We start from the raw sequence: 7,500 nt of genomic DNA, 5'->3' as shown, positions 1-7,500 counted from the left end.
ATATGATACTATACTATACTGCAGTACAAGCATGTCCCCTACAGTAAGTACTACACTATACATACTATACTGTACTATACTATACTATATTATCCCATACTACACTACACTGCACTATACTATGCTATATGATACTATACTATACTGCAGTACAAGTGTGTTCCATACAGTAAGTACTACACTATACTCTACTATACTATACTACACTATACTACAATATGAGGTGCCCCCTACAGTAAGTACTACTATAAACTACTTTATTACTACACATTATAACATAGTACTATATTCGGTAATCATATTATACTATATTGTATATGTATTATACTATGATTTGCATCTGCTATAGTTTTTACTTTGGGAAATACTTATGAAACTCAGGTACACTATCCAACAATACTATACTTTATACTGTGGGAAATACTAATGGAACGCATGTACTCCATACAACAATATTAGATTATATTCTGTGGGAAATACTGATGGAACTCATGTACTCCATACAACAATATTAGATTATATACTGTGGGAAATACTGATGAAACTCATGTACTCCATACAACAATATTATACTATATACTGTGGGAAATACTGATGAAACTCATGTACTCCATACAACAATATTAGATTATATACTGTGGGAAATACTGATGGAACTCATGTACTCATGTACTTGTTTTTTGACAGTAAAATGTTTCCATCTGGCTCAATGTTGTTGTCTGGAGATTGAAATAGCAGGAATTTATGAACTGATAAGAATGTTTGAGAAGATATTATTTACACCACCACAGCCAGTAACGGGCCTCGGACAAACACCAGCGATGTGGAAATCTGAGATCTTCGTGGAATCTCAGCTTTTCCAACAGGAAAGAAGGGAAGGGAGGGTGAGCTTAAATGACTGTCTGACCTCCGACCCTTCTGTTGACAGACTCAGTTTGGGAAAAAGACTGACGTCTGAAATAGGAGGAGCTAAAACTCAGTAAAAATACTTTTTAAAATCATTTCTAACAGTGATTCATTCATCATTTATAACAGTGATTCATTCATCATTTATAACAGTGATTCATCCATCATTTATAACAGTGATTCATCCATCATTTATAACAGTGATTCATCCATCATTTATATCAGTGATTCATCCATCATTTATATCATTTATAACAGTGATTCATCCATCATTTATAACAGTGATTCATCCATCATTTATAACAGTGATTCATCCATCATTTATAACAGTGATTCATCCATCATTTATAACAGTGATTCATCCATCATTTATAACAGTGATTCATCCATCATTTATAACAGTGATTCATCCATCATCCATCATTTATAACAGTGATTCATCCATCATTTATAACAGTGATTCATCCATCATTTATAACAGTGATTCATCCATCATTTATAACAGTGATTCATCATTTATATCAGTGATTCATCCATCATTTATATATCAGTGATTCATCCATCATTTATATAACAGTGATTCATCCATCATTTATACAGTGATTTATAACAGTGATTCATCCATCATTTATAACAGTGATTCATCCATCATTTATCAGTGATTTATCAGTGATTCATCCATCATTTATAACAGTGATTCATCCATCATTTATAACAGTGATTCATCCATCATTTATAACAGTGATTCATCCATCATTTATAACAGTGATTCATCCATCATTTATAACAGTGATTCATCCATCATTTATAACAGTGATTCATCCATCATTTATAACAGTGATTCATCCATCATTTATATAATTTATAACAGTGATTCATCCATCATTTATAACAGTGATTCATCCATCATTTATAACAGTGATTCATACATCATTTATATCAGTGATTCATCCATCATTTATATCAGTGATTCATCCATCATTTATAACAGTGATTCATCCATCATTTATAACAGTGATTCATCCATCATTTATAACAGTGATTCATCCATCATTTATAACAGTGATTCATCCATCATTTATAACAGTGATTCATACATCATTTATAACAGTGATTCATACATCATTTATATCAGTGATTCATCCATCATTTATATCAGTGATTCATCCATCATTTATATCAGTGATTCATCCATCATTTATGTCAGTGATTCATCCATCATTTATTGATTATCCATATTTATATCAGTGATTCATCCATCATTTATAACAGTGATTCATCCATCATTTATATCAGTGATTCATCCATCATTTATAACAGTGATTCATCCATCATTTATAACAGTGATTCATCCATCATTTATAACAGTGATTCATCCATCATTTATAACAGTGATTCATCCATCATTTATAACAGTGATTCATCCATCATTTATATCAGTGATTCATCCATCATTTATATCAGTGATTCATCCATCATTTATAACAGTGATTCATCCATCATTTATATCAGTGATTCATCCATCATTTATAACAGTGATTCATCCATCATTTATAACAGTGATTCATCCATCATTTATAACAGTGATTCATCCATCATTTATAACAGTGATTCATCCATCATTTATAACAGTGATTCATCCATCATTTATAACAGTGATTCATCCATCATTTATAACAGTGATTCATCCATCATTTATATAATTTATAACAGTGATTCATCCATCATTTATAACAGTGATTCATCCATCATTTATAACAGTGATTCATCCATCATTTATAACAGTGATTCATCCATCATTTATAACAGTGATTCATCCATCATTTATAACAGTGATTCATCCATCATTTATATCATTTATAACAGTGATTCATCCATCATTTATAACAGTGATTCATCCATCATTTATAACAGTGATTCATCCATCATTTATAACAGTGATTCATCCATCATTTATAACAGTGATTATCCATCAGTGATTCATCCATCATTTATAACAGTGATTCATACATCATTTATATCAGTGTGATTCATCCATCATTTAACAGTGATTCATCCATCATTTATAACAGTGATTCATCCATCATTTATAACAGTGATTCATACATCATTTATATCAGTGATTCATACATCATTTATATCAGTGATTCATCCATCATTTCTAACAGTGATTCATCCATCATTTATAACAGTGATTCATTCATCATTTATAACAGTGATTCATCCATCATTTATAACAGTGATTCATCCATCATTTATAACAGCTACAGGTATATATCTGTGCATTGGAATACAATCTGGCCTGGCATCGTTCTTCCTCTCCTCTCCTCTCCTCTCCTCTCCTCTCCTCTCCTCTCCTCTCTCTCTCCTCTCCTCCTCCTCTCCTCTCCTCTCCTCTCCTCTCCTCTCCTCTCCTCTCCTCTCCTCTCCATCCAGACAGCCAAACTAAACCTGATCCTCTGTGGAAAACATTCAATTATATTTCAGCAAATAGGCCTGATGGTGACGGCTTGATTAAATAATAACGGCTTCAGTATCTCTCCCATAGCCAGATGGAAACAGAACATGATACCTGCATAATGTGGCGCTGCCCTGATTCAGTTGTCTCAGAGCTGACTGTCTTTGTGTGTGTGTGTGAGGGAGGGAGGGAGGGAGGGAGGGAGGGGAAGTGTGTGTGTGTTTGTGAGGGGAGGATGAATACTGTGTGTGTGCGTGTGTGTGTGCTTGTGTGCATGTGTGTGTGCTTGTGTGTGTGTGTGTTTTTCGTGTGTGTGTGTTCTTGTGTGTGTGTGTGTGTGTGTGTGTGTGTGTGTGTGTGTGGGCGTCTGCTGTTTTTGTGAGCTCCAGCTCACTGTTGCAACATTATTAAGTTCCCTAAGAACAACGAGGAGCAGAGGTAGATGGGTTCCACTGTGATCTGATAACAGAGGAGTGCAGCTGGATAAAGTTTCCCCTGTAGAGAGGAACAACACCTGGATAAGATTTCCCTGTAGAGAGGAACAACACCTGGATAAGGTTTCCCCTGTAGAGAGGAACAACACCTGGATAAAGTTTCCCTGTAGAGAGGAACAACACCTGGATAAGGTTTCCCCTGTAGAGAGGAACAACACCTGGATAAAGTTTCCCCTGTAGAGAGGAACAACACCTGGATAAGGTTTCCCTGTAGAGAGGAACAACACCTGGATCAGACATCACTGGTACCATTCAGAACATCACCTGGTACCATTCCCCAGATGTTACTGGAACAACACCTGGATAAGGTTTCCCATTAGACATCAGGAACAACACCTGGATCAGGTTTCACTGGTACCATTCAGAACAACTTGACCTGGTACCATTGTTTCACTGGTACCATTCAGAACAACACTGGTACCATTCAGACATCACTGGTTTCCATCACTGGATTCAGAACATCACTGGTACCATTCAGGTTTCACTGGTACCATTCAGACAGGTTCCATTCAACATCACTGGATACCATTCAGACATCACTGGTACCATTCAGACATCACTGATACCATTCAGACATCACTGTACCATTCAGACATCAACACCATTGACATCACTGGTACCATTCATCACTGGTACCATTCAGAGGAACAACATCACTGGTAAAGTTTCTGGTACCATTCAGACATCAGGTACCATTCAGACATCACTGGTACCATTCAGACATCACTGGTTCCATTCAGACATCACTGGTACCATTCAGACATCACTGGTTCCATTCAACATCACTGGTACCATTCATGTTTGGTACCATTCAGACATCACGGGTACCATTCAGACATCACTGGTACCATTCAGACATCACTGGTACCATTCAGACATCACTGGTACCATTCAGACATCACTGGTACCATTCAGACATCACTGGTACCATTCAGACATCACTGGTACCATTCAGACATCACTGGTACCATTCAGACATCACTGGTACCACTTGACTGGTACCATTCAGACATCACTGGTACCATTCAGACATCACTGGTACCATTCAGACATCACTGGTACCATTCAGACATCACTGGTACCATTCAGACATCACTGATACCATTCAGACATCACTGATACCATTCATCCATCTGGTACCATTCAGACATCACTGGTACAGACATCACTTATACCATTCAGTGATTACTGGTACCATTCAGACATCACTGGTACCATTCAGACATCACTGGTACCATTCAGACATCACTGGTACCATTCAGACATCACTGGTACCATTCACTGGTACCATTCAGACATCACTGGTACCATTCAGACATCACTGGTACCATTCAGACATCACTGGTACCATTCAGACATCACTGGTTCCATTCAGACATCACTGGTACCATTCAGACATCACTGGTACCATTCAGACATCACTGGTACCATTCAGACATCACTGATACCATTCACCATTCAGACATCACATTGATACCATTCAGACATCACTGATACCATTCAGACATCACTGGTTCCATTCAGACATCACTGGTACCATTCAGACATCACTGGTACCATTCAGACATCACTGGTACCATTCAGACATCACTGGTACCATTCAGACATCACTGGTACCATTCAGACATCACTGGTACCATTCAGACATCACTGGTACCATTCAGACATCACTGGTACCATTCAGACATCACTGGTACCATTCAGACATCACTGGTACCATTCAGACATCACTGGTACCATTCAGACATCACTGGTACCATTCAGACATCACTGGTACCATTCAGACATCACTGGTACCATTCAGACATCACTGGTACCATTCAGACATCACTGGTTCCATTCAGACATCACTGGTACCATTCAGACATCACTGGTTCCATTCAGACATCACTGATACCATTCAGACATCACTGATACCATTCATCCATCATTTATATCAGTGATTCATCCTTCATGATACCATTCAGACATCACTGGTACCATTCAGACATCACTGGTACCATTCAGACATCACTGGTACCATTCAGACATCACTGATACCATTCAGACTTGACTGGTACCATTCAGACATCACTGATACCATTCAGACATCACTGATACCATTCAGACATCACTGGTTCCATTCAGACATCACTGGTACCATTCAGACTTGACTGGTACCATTCAGACATCACTGGTACCATTCAGACTTGACTGGTACCATTCAGACATCACTGATACCATTCAGACATCACTGGTACCATTCAGACATCACTGGTACCATTCAGACATCACTGGTACCATTCAGACATCACTGGTACCATTCAGACATCACTGGTACCATTCAGACATCACTGGTACCATTCAGACATCACTGGTACCATTCAGATGTTACTGGTACCATTCAGACATCACTGGTACCATTCAAACATCACTGGTACCATTCAGACATCACTGGTACCATTCAGATGTTACTGGTACCATTCAGACATCATACTTAACACAGAATCTTAGACATTAACACTTGGCGAGGAACAACTCTGGTCCCTGCCGTGGTGAACAGCTCTGGGCCCTGCCGTGGTGAACAGCTCTGGGCCCTGCCGTGGTGAACAGCTCTGGGCCCTGCCGTGGTGAACAGCTCTGGGCCCTGCCGTGGTGAACAGCTCTGGGCCCTGCCGTGGTGAACAACTCTGGGCCCTGCCGTGGTGAACAACTCTGGGCCCTACTGTGGAGACCAACTCTGGGCCCTGCCGTGGTGAACAACTCTGAACCCTGCCATGGTGAACAACGTTGGGCCCTACTGTGGAGAACAACTCTGGGCCCTGCCGTGGTGAACAACGTTTGGCCCTTCTGTGGTGAACAACTCTGGGCCCTACCGTGGTGAACAGCTCTGGGCCCTACCATGGTGAACAACTCTGGGCCCTCCCATGGTGAACAACTCTGGGCCCTGCCAAGGTGAACAACTCTGGACTCTGCCATGGTGAACAACTCTGGGCCCTACCGTGGTGAACAACACTGGGCCCTACTGTGGAGAACAACTCTGGGCCCTGCCCAAGTGAACAACTCTGGGCCCTGCCCAAGTATACAACTCTGGGCCCTGCCGTGGTGAACAACTCTGGGCCCTGCCATAGTGAACAACTCTGGGCCCTGCCATGGTGAACAACTCTGGGCCCTGCCATGGTGATAAGAAATGTCTGTCCTATGCTATAAGCAATGATAACCTGTAATTTGACCTCGTCACAACCTATAAATGGCCCGTATAACGTGTCACCATTTACATTTCCTGAGCCTGTACTTCATTCATTAACATGAAGTTCTCCAACAACACCTACAATTACCTTATTAGCTTAGTAGCGTAACATAGCATGACACTGTATTTATCATAGGCTTTAGTTAGCCATATGCTAATAATGTACACTCAATTTAACATAGGAGTTAGCGACACGTTAGTAATACACCCACCCAGTCTATTTCAGTCAATGTGTGTAGTGGCATGAAAACAGTACTTATCCTAGGAGTTAGTTAGCGATATGCTAATAAATAACCACTCATTTTATCATAGGAGTTAGCGATATGCTAATAAATATCCACTCATTTTATAATAGGAGTTAGCGATATGCTAATAATATCCACTCATTTTATCATAGGAGTTAGCGATATGCT

General features: G+C 39.5%; 1 protein-coding gene across 1 annotated transcript in view; it reads left to right on the top strand.

Moving 5' to 3' along the window:
• The window catches only part of LOC121846398 (adhesion G protein-coupled receptor L3-like), a 146,749-nt gene that overhangs the window by 42,060 nt on the left and 97,189 nt on the right, over nucleotides 1–7,500 (top strand). The gene's annotated exons all lie outside the window — the stretch shown is intronic.

This window comes from Oncorhynchus tshawytscha, linkage group LG04, assembly GCF_018296145.1.
Source record: "Oncorhynchus tshawytscha isolate Ot180627B linkage group LG04, Otsh_v2.0, whole genome shotgun sequence".
Lineage (NCBI taxonomy): Eukaryota > Metazoa > Chordata > Actinopteri > Salmoniformes > Salmonidae > Oncorhynchus > Oncorhynchus tshawytscha.
The sequence above is the reverse complement of the archived record's forward strand: the minus strand, read 5'-3'. Positions and strand labels throughout refer to the sequence as shown.